We start from the raw sequence: 9936 nt of genomic DNA, 5'->3' as shown, positions 1-9936 counted from the left end.
AGGCGTATTGGTATACATGCAGTGGTTTGTTGACCAGGATGCTTTCCTTAAGGTACCGATCAATCAGCCTCTCCATTGCCTTCAGCATAAAGCTGGTAAGGGTGATAGGTCGGTACGATTTGGGATCTGTAAAATCGCTTTTTCCGGGTTTCGGAATGAAGACGAGTTTCACTTGACGCTAACTGTTTATTTCTTTGTTAAGATTCTTACATCCTTGATTTTTTAGACTAATTTATTTCTTGATTGTGTTTCTTGAATTTTCGTGTGTGAGCTCAGTTTGCTCAAATTTCTCCTTTATTTAAAGCATATACTTCTTGTTGCAAGTTAATCACTATTTGAGATGTTATTGCAGAGGCTATATCATTAGAATGATGAAACTGCTGGTTTATAAAAGGAAACATGCTATAAGACCACCTGATATTAAAGCATATTTCCTAATATGGTTTTAGTGTCTTGGTGTTGAGAATGTAAGTTTTATTGAAGTTTTGCAAGTGCTGTCTGTTAGCTAGTGACAAAGCTTTAGAGATGTGCTGGGTCAACCTGTTTTTTACTTTGTAAAAGGGGGTCGTCTATAGTATGTCGTTTTTTATCTTCATGTATTTGGTCGTTTGATCCGACCTAAACATAGATACGTTAAAGGTCTACTTGTAACAGATTCTGTCGATTGTCCATAACACTATAATATCATAATCCAGTAACATATGATTCAACATATGACCCTACATATGACTAACATAATAGTTTAAATATGGATTACTGAAAAAAATGTTTTTAGTTGCTATTATGAAAACTAATAATATAGATCTACTAACTTTGATTAATATGTGGAATAAAAAAAATATTACTGATATAAAAAATACACCGACTCAAGCCGCAAACACAGGAACGCTTTATTCAAGATAATTATATCAATAATATAAGCAAATATTATTAGTTGGTTCTTCCATAAGTGGAATTTTTAAGTGCAGTTTGGTGCAATTTACCACAAAACTAAGATCTTTAATAAACTTATTAAGTAAAAGTGTACCTAGAGTAGATTCCTGAAGTACTCCTGATGTTGAAATAAACAGTTCAGATCTAAAACCCTCTACTTCAAAATTGCCATCTATTTAGCAAATAAACCCTCATTATATTGACCAGTTTGTAGTAAAACCCGCATTTACTAGCTACCTTTCTTAATAAAATATAATTATCAATATGGCAAACGCGTTTTGAAAGACTTAAATTTTATTATTTAAAACGTTACAAGTAGATTAGAAGAGACTGCAGAGATTAGAGAAATTTGCAGTAATATTTTCAATAAACTTAGAAACCTTATTATTAAGTAAATATATACTATAATAGCCCATAACGAAAGAGGAGTCAAGTCAAGCCATCCAATTTTAGAAAAATGCTTCTCTAAAATTAAATTAAAAATATGTGAAAGAAGACTACATAAGCAGTCATTCGAAAAAGCTTGCTATTCCACCAGAGCCGTATATTGTGCTATTTTTCAAATATATAGGCAGACAAATAGTCGGGATGTTACTTATCTCAGAAGTTCCATATGTGAGGTCTTATAGACATTATTAAACTAGAGCAACTGAAGAAACAGATATAGTAATAGCAGGCTTCTGAAAGGAGTTTCGGTTCTTAAATATTTTTTTTAGCTTCGATAAATGACCAAAAATTTTCGACTTTTGCGTTTTTTTAACGCTTTCTAATAAAATCTTTATATGCCAGATAAGATTGTGTTTTAATGAAAATACGTAGCGACCCATACCACTGAATATAGAATAGAGATTTATAAGCTGATAAATGAGAGGGAATTTTTCTTTTTTGGGAATGTTACAGGTTACTCATGTTGTAAGTCAAGGTGGAAATTGTTTGTTTCTAGGTACTTTGATTGCAATATTTTTCTAAGATTAAAAAGCACAAATTTATAGAGGAAAGTCAAAAATCAATTATTCGCAGATTATCTGTAATTTGTACTATAATAATAGAGATATTTATTTAGAATGAAATAAATCAAATTATTTTATATTTTACCATATAGTACCTACATATTTTGTTATGTTACTATAGTTACATATATGAGTCAATAGGCTTAGTCAGGGTTCATGCCAGTTCATATACAGAAGTATGTCAAATAATGTAGAAATATGTTTATTAATAATTGTTTTGTGTGTAATATTGTGTAATAGTTTAGCTAAGAAGTTTTGGCTTCTTGTATTAAATTAATAAATTAAAATACATACTAATTTTCAATTTAGACAACAAATTTCAAACTTAGAAATTAAAATCGTTAAATTGGTTAAAAAGTAGATGAATTCTGATTCATTAAATAATTATTATAAAAATTTAAAGAAAGTTGTTAATAAAAATATACAAGATAAAAAACGAGAGTTTTATGAAATCAAAATTTGTAACTCTAGGAATAGAACAAGAATGCTTTGGGAAACATTACAAATGAAAAGTTAGGCAGACAAAGAAAAAACGAGGAGACGTAACTTTGGCATGCCCCCTCTTATATCTCTAGGTGGCGTGCAGCTGCATTACTCCAGGACAGTTCGATTTCTGGGAATCAAGTTAGATCCCAAACTCTCCTGGCACGATCATGCGGACACCAGAATGAAGAAGGCCACCTGCGCGCTATGGGCCTGCAGGCGGGCTTTCGGCAATACCTGGGGTCTGTCTCCTAAGATCCTCCACTGGATCTACTCACGCATTGTGAGATCCTCTTCTCACATACGGGGCCAGAACCCATAGTTGGTATCGCCAAATGCGTTGCGGTCGCGTCAATGAAGGGTCTGCTGGACAAGTAGGTGGGCCCTCTGCCTGTCTCACCAAAAATCTACTACGCCTAAAAAGACGCGAAATTCGGCTAGTGACAGGTCTTTTAACCGGTCACTGGCACTTAAGAAGCCATCTCCATACTATCGGTATTGCGGACAACCCGGAATGCCGATGGTGCTGTGAGGAGAATGAAACCGTTGACCATATAGTCGGGGAGTGCCCAGCACTCACGTGCGCCAGATTGAAATACTTGGGTAACACTTTCAGTGTACCGAGCGACTTTAAGTCCTTCAGACCAGAGAGCCTTATCGGTTTCTCTAAGGCTGTTGGGCTTTGGTAACCCCCGGTGCGGCATGGCGGGTCCATCAGGAGACCTATATGCACAACTGCCTTTGAATTGAAAATTGAAAATTTGCCACTGAATTGACAGCCCACTGTTTCGACAATTCAATTCAAAGAAAAAATAACAAAGATTCCATTATTGCCACTACAGATAATAAAAAAACCGCAGAGTTGTTCGGAGACTATTTCGCCAATTCAGTGAAAAACAGATTAGATAATTCAAAATTAAGTAATAAAAATTATAGTGTCCCACAACAATATATAACAAATACTTTTTATTGTAAGTCTGTAAGCTTAGACGAAGTCTCTTTGGTTGTAAAAGGTTTAAGAAATAAATTTTCCAAAGGACTTGACGAGGTCCCAGCAGAAATCTTAGAACAGTGTTGTGATTTAATTTCGCCATACCTGGCGTTATTAATAAACAATTCTGTGGCAGAGGGAGTACTTCCCACACAGTTGAATTGTTCGAGTGTTATTCCAGTTTTGAAAACGGTGATCTCAATAGAATTGAGAACCCATTTGCACTTTAAGTAGCTTCTTCAAAATATTTGAAAAGCTTATGTATGATTGACTAGTACGGTTTCTTGATAAGTATAATATTCTACATTCTTCGCAAGATGGTTTTCGAAAAAATATGTCTAACAATGAAACAGCTTCTCTTCAATTAAATCAGAATGTCTGGGATAATATTAAAAAAAGATTGAATGTATTGGCTTTTCTGTTTCACCTATCTCGAGCTTGTGAAACGATTAATCCGATTTTTATTAGGCATACATTAGAGAGATTAGGAGTGCGAGGTAGAGTATTGAATTATGGGTTATATCATATATGACTGACAGATCCTTAGTTGTAAAAGTGGGTGATCATTTCTCAAGTCAGTAGAACTGCGAACTAGGAACTCCACAGGTTAGGAAATGTTATTCGAAATGATAAAGAAGAAGTAGTTTATGTAAGGCATAACGAGTTAGATTCTCGATCGGCGCTCAAACAAAGTACATCGTTCACTGAAAATCAAAATGTGGTAATTTTACAGCAAATTTAGTAGGGCATGTGTTGCCAGCAAAAGAAGTGGTAAACTTATTTTAGTACTGTAAGTTTAAAATATCTGTAAAAATCTGAATTTTTTGTTTTGTAATTTTACTGCGGTCTTCTGTAAAATGTAAGCAATAATTATAGTAATTTTTAAGCAATATTCCTAAAGATTTACTGTAGACTTGTACTTTTACAATGCTTTTAATGAAAATTCAACGATTATATCCATAAAAATCCTGTAAAAAAGGTTAAGCATTTTTCAGAGACCCTGTAAATTTACTATAATATTTTTGGTTAAAAAATGCTGGTATGTTTTCTGTGTTTTTATTTTATATTTAGATATAATAAATTTTTGCTGTAATATTTCTTAAATAAAATTCGTTTAAAAATTGTGGGATTATTCCAAACTAGAAGCTTTTATGAAAAAATAAAAATATATTTCCTCATACATTTATTTAAACATATCTTAACATAACAAATTTATTATGTAGTGAAACAAAGGATAAAAGATAAACTTAATGAAATTAACCTTAAAATATTAGGATTTATTAAGCTATAAACATTTAACATGCTTACATGCAGGAAAAACAATATGGGCCCCTTATTGTGTTTGCTTTTTTAAGTAGGTACATGTTTTGTTAAAGTAATGTTTAAAAGCTTAATTTTACTAAGTTTATTTTTAATAGTACATATGCTAAACGAATGTAAACAAAACAACGTTAACATCCATATTAATACAAATTTTAATATAATTCCAAAACTTATGCGATTCCATATTTCTTGACTTTCAGGTTTGATGTTCTTAAAAAAATGAAAAAACCGTAAGCTATTAAAAAATTATATATTTACTGCCTGTACTTACGTTAAATTGATAACAAAAGGTCGACAAATCTTTTTTAAAGTAATGTGCCAGTATCCTCAGTGACTGCAGCACGATTTCAACGGTAACGATTTCGACGGTAAACTTCTTATACTTAGCTTTTTGGGTCAGCTTTGGAAAATGCCAAAATATAGCTTTTTTAGTAAAAAGCACAGGCCATTCTTTTTTAATACTCCCAATTGTAGGCGGATCAGTATTTCTTAGGAAATCTATTTGTTGGTTTCGTCTAACAAATCTTTAAACTTGGCGTGGTCCAATACTATTAATAATTATTACTTTCGAATTACTACCATAATTTTCTATTAGTGGTTTCCACGTTAATGCAGAGCACCCAGCATTTCTATTAATGATTTTTTTTTTGGGATTTTTTTTGCAGGAATGTTTGGTCTAATAAAATAACCTATTCTCTTGGTACCTCTATTCATATACTAATTTCGATCCTGCATTTGGCTTATTGAGATGCAAGCTGCCTTTAACATTCGAATTTACAGGTACCTGTGACGATATAATAATTACAGCAGGGAATTTTAACCGTATTTCAATCAGTTTTACGTGACGTTCTGTAAGAGTGCCGGGTTTTTTAATAATATGGATTAATTTTTATGCAAAATGACTATATCGACAGTAAAAAAGCTGTGATTTTCCTAAATCTAGTATCATTTAGGTTAATTTAATAAATATAGTAAATTCACATTCTGACATGGTAAATTTGCTTTAATTATAACAGTTAATACTGCTGTAAGATTGACGGACACATTTAGAGTGTTAAGAGATCTAGACAAAATATGCAAGAAATATACGAAATTCAAAAATGAGCCATTATTAAAAATAAAGAAAATGCTTAATTGATAAGTGATATAACAAGAAATATTTTAAAAATAAAAGAAACGGGCATTAAAATGTGCATAATAAGGACGTCTAAAAATAACTCACTTAGAAAGTAAAAGAATAATTATTCTCAATGATTTTCACATCCTGCCGACCGGGGGTCACGCGGGAATAAACAGAATGTATAATAATATAATATAAAAAAATACTATTTTTGGTCTAATTTGCATCCAGATGTTGAAGATTTTGTAAAACATTGTGATAGTTGTCAATGTTATAAACACTCTAGGCCTAATATTCAAACCAATCTTTATCACAACTACGGCATCTTCAATATTTCAGAATGTTTACTTAGATATAGTAGGACTATTAAATCACGATCATGAGGAAAATAAGAATATCTTAACTCTACAATATGATCTCTCAAGTTTGTCGAGTGTTATCCTCTAAAAACTAAAAAATTACAGATCCTTAGCAAGAAGTTTTGTTAATAATTTTATGTCACGATATGGTATTCCAAAATGCATAATTTCTGACCAAGGTACTGAATTTATTCGTTTAACTCTGAAAGAAACTTGAAAAATCTTAAAAATTAAACAGCTGTCTTCCAAAGCCTATCATTATGAGACAATGGGATCTCTAGAACACTCTCATAAACATCTTAACGCATATATTTGCGAATACAAACAGGGAAAAATTCAGAATCTTGAAGTTCGTGGCTACAATTTTGATGTTTTTGATTGTTAAAGTGAAATATACACCGTATGAACTAGTTTTTAGAAAAACATGTAATTTACCATCTAATATTGTTAACAAAACTGATCCACTTTATAATTTTGATGACTATCCTTCTGAATTATAATACCGAGTACAAAACGTACACAAGTACACCGTATGAACTAGTTTTTAGAAAAACATGTAATTTACCATCTAATATTGTTAACAAAACTGATCCACTTTATAATTTTGATGACTATCCTTCTGAATTATAATACCGAGTACAAAACGCTTGGTCCGATGTAAAAAATAATCTGGTCCATTCAAAAGAAAAAAAATCCTTTTGATAAAAAATGCAAACCTCTTTTTTTAAAATTGGAGACAAAGTTTTACTTTAGAAGTACTTACTTAGTTTTAGAATTAAATAAATCAGGTTATTTTATATTTTAGCATATAGTAGGTACCTACTTATTATTTTATGTTACTATAGTTAAGTACATATACAGTGGACTTCAGATATAACAAACCCGTTTAAAGTGAACATTCGGTTATAGTAAACGCCTATTCAAATTCTCAAAAAAAACTATCATAAGAACAATGTAATTTTTTTCCGTTTATAGCGAACCCGGTTAACTCTCGGGTAAAGTGAACTAAATTTTATCAAGACCAAGAAAAATATTTCGCTTATAGTGAACTTTTCGGGAAATCCCACGGTAATTCCCCGAGAATTAAATTTAGCACGATCGCCGTTGTTATGTTTTCCGAGGCATTTCACTTCACGCGTTACTTACTGTGAGTTATTTATACGAGTGTTTTGCTGTTTTGTGCTGGGTGTAAGTCTTGGATAGTCAAAATGGAGAAGCAAAAGTGTAAAGCTTTAATATTAAAAGAAAAATATTACATTATTCAAAGAATGAAAAGTGGTGTTAAACAGAGTGATATTTGTCGTGAATGAAATTTGCCAAAATCAACCGTTTGCATAGTTTGGAAAAAGAGGGAAGAGATTTTATCAGCATATGGTAAAGTTAATGCAAAGTGTAAAAGACTTTCGAGAGAGAAAATTCGGCTCATGAAGGGGTTGATACAAAGAAATAACAAAGAAAGGAAAATGTTCCATTAAGTGGTCCTATTCTTCAAGAAAAAGCTAGTGAAATGGGTAGTAAAATTGAAGGAAAAACTTTTGCGTGTTCTAGAAGCTGGATTGAACGTTTTAAGAAGAGACATTGTATTAGTGAAGGCAAAATTATTGGTGAGTCTGCATCAGTTGACATGGATGTTGTTAATAACTGCTTTACTACTGTTTGGCCCGATCTTCTTGTTAATAACTGCTTTACTACTGTTTGGCCCGATCTTCGTAAGAATTACAGCAGTAATGACATTTTTAATGCTGACGAGACCGGACTTTTCTATAAACTAACCCCAGATAAAACTTTAAAATTTGTTGGAGAAACCTGTGCTGGCGGAAAACTTTCTAAAGTTAGAATAACAGTGCTAGTCGCTGCAAACATGTCTGGAACAGAAAAAAGAAAGTTGCTTGTTATCGGTAAATCCGCCAAAGCTAGATGTTTTAAAAACAAAATGTTGCCAGTTAAATACAGAGCAAACAGTAAGGCATGGATAACATCTAATTTGTTTACTGAAGGGTTGCTCCAGTGGGATGTAAAGTTACAGAAGAACAAGAGGAAAATATTACTTTTAGTCGATAATTGTCTAGCACATCCCGAAGTTCCTCTAAACCAAATTAAATTGGTCTTTATGCCTCCTAATACCAGTTCAAAGGTGCAGCCTATGGATCAAGGAGTAATTCATTCATTGAAGAGTCATTACAGAAAAATAATGATAATAAAAATGTTACAGGTAATTGATAATGGACAAGATTATTTAGTGAGTCTTTTAGTTGCTGCAAACTTCGTACATCTAGCTTGGCAGGAAGTAAGTGCAAAAACCATTGCAAACTGTTTTAAGCATGTAGGCTTTTTTGAGGTGGAAGATGAAATTGATTCAGACGATGACTTGCCCCTAAATAAATGGTTAAAAAAACATAGTAATCAAGAAAATACTGACATTCAAAGATCCGTTGAAGAGGATATGAAAAAAAGGATAAAAAGGATAAATGACTTTGACTGGCAAAAATTCATTTCTATTGATGAGCATGCTATTTCAACCGAATCTATAACAGAGGAGCAGATTATCCAGTCAGTTTCAAAAGGTACTATAAAACTAAATAAAACTAACTTTAGAATAAAACTAATCTTTTGTCTTTTATTTTTTTTAGTAGTAAATGTAGAAGTCGGAAGTGATGATGATGAAAACGATCAGGAACCTAATGAGGATGTTGAAATAAATTTCATCAATTAGAGAAATGAGTTTTTTGAAGGTGGTAGACAATGGTACAGTGAAAACATCTTGTCGGACTTGCATTGTCTTATTTATTTATTGTAACACGACGTTTCGGTTGGTAAGTATCTCCAACCGTTATCAAGTGTAAACTGAAAGCAAACTACTATTCTATAGGCTTATATACTGGATGTGTGCAGCGATATGGAAGGGGAGGGAAGGGAGGGAAAGTCATCCGTGAAAAAGAGTTGGAGGGGGGAAGGACACGCGTCTCTCTAGATCCTACACTGTCCTGAGAGTAGAGGCTTCCAGATGTTGGGTATATCGACGCTTGGCTGGCTGAAGATCCTCTGATTCTGTGAAATGAAAGCTGCCTCTACGAACTTCCTCTTCCGCCAGTGCTGTTCCTTGTGCAGAATCTTGGCTTCTGACCAATGGATATTGTGTCCATTATGCCACGCGTGCTCTGCTATCCCGGATTTGGAAACCTCTCCTCTTTGGGTCCAGCTGCGATGTTCCTTCGCTCTGATTTCTAGGGGGCGCTTCGTTTCACCTATGTATGAGTCACCGCACTCACATGGGATCCGGTAGACGCAATTTTTGGTATCCACCATGCCATCTGGTTTGGTCTTTGAAACCACGCTTCTGATAGTGGTGCTAGATCTAAAGGCAGTTCTAATATTGTACTTGCTGGCAATGCGTCGGATTTGTTCCGATGTACCCCTAATGTAAGGTATGGGTAGAAGTCTGGTTGTCGTGGTGGCCTCGTCTCTGATTTGATTTGGACGCGTCCTTTGGATGGTCCTACTTATTAGCTTCTTTGGATATCCATTCTGTTGTAGGTCTTTGTAGATGGTATCCACTTCAGTCTTGAGATCCTCGTCGTTTCTACAGATGGTTCGAGCTCTATTGTAGAGGGATCTTATGATGCCTACTTTGGTGGTTGCAGGATGGTTGGACTCATAGTGCAGATACTGGCCCGTGTGTGTTGGTTTTCTATAAACTGAAGTTCGTAGATTTCCGCC

Source organism: Anthonomus grandis, chromosome 15 (assembly GCF_022605725.1).
Source record: "Anthonomus grandis grandis chromosome 15, icAntGran1.3, whole genome shotgun sequence".
Lineage (NCBI taxonomy): Eukaryota > Metazoa > Arthropoda > Insecta > Coleoptera > Curculionidae > Anthonomus > Anthonomus grandis.
The sequence above is the reverse complement of the archived record's forward strand: the minus strand, read 5'-3'. Positions refer to the sequence as shown.